Source organism: Brassica oleracea, chromosome C1 (assembly GCF_000695525.1).
Source record: "Brassica oleracea var. oleracea cultivar TO1000 chromosome C1, BOL, whole genome shotgun sequence".
NCBI classification, from domain to species: domain Eukaryota; kingdom Viridiplantae; phylum Streptophyta; class Magnoliopsida; order Brassicales; family Brassicaceae; genus Brassica; species Brassica oleracea.
This window is the reverse complement of record NC_027748.1, coordinates 25,942,994-25,944,038: the sequence shown is the minus strand read 5'-3', so window position 1 is coordinate 25,944,038 and position 1,045 is coordinate 25,942,994.

Here is a 1,045-nt window from a genome sequence, read left to right as displayed (position 1 = left end):
TAAGTCTCATATTCCATAAGATCATCTTGATCATGTTCGAAATTATTTTCACCATCTTTATAGACCAAGTGGGTTTCAGGATTCTTTCCTTTCAGACTCTCTTTGATAGAGGTCACAAAAATGTTTGGGAGTCCTTCATATCTTAGCCCAATCATTCCCCATTCCACATCTATGGCACACTGATTTGGTCGAGCTTTGTGGTTTAAAGGATATACCACGGCCACTGCCTTGACCATGGCTCAAATTGGGTTGATACCCACGGCCTCTGCCATAGTGATTCCCACGGCCAAATGTGTTATAGTGGACATGGCCACGTTCTTTCCACCCTCCACGGCCATGGCTGTGTGGTCTATCATTCTAGACGTGGTTACCTTTTTTTCTTTTGCGGCCTTATTGGTATCAGGTAATGGGGTTAATCTAGGAGGTCTCAATTCACTGTTTCTCATCAGTAATCCATTATTTTTCCCAGTTAGCAATAGACTCATCCACGGACTTATAGTCCTGGATTCTGGGATTCCTCCAATCAAATAGGGCATTTGGTAATAACACCGTTCTTTGGTGATCATATCTCGATTTTTAACTTTGTCCAAAGGTCTAGAGGATTCTCTATAGTCAGATACTGATATTTGAGACTCTTAATAAAATAATGGCTAATAATTAATATTGCCCGGTATCAATCTTTCTCATTTGGCATTATTTCCTTCTATGATACATTCACCAAGTCTTTTTGACTTTAGGATAATCTTTATATCCAATGCCCACCGTAAATAATTATCTCCAGAGAGATCTGGAGATTTAGGGCAGCAAAATCCAGTTGATTTTCGACATCTCAAATCATATATCACTCAATATTTAGGTATAATTTTCATGCGGTCTTACTCTTAAAAACAATCAATTCGGATTTCACTCTTGTGAGGACAATGAAACTATCAATCTTAAAGGCATTTAATCAATCAGTGAATTTCTAGCAAGTCTCAACAATACTATTTCTATGTGCTCAACAATACTATTTCTATGTGCTCATAATATTATGGTTTATCAAGAC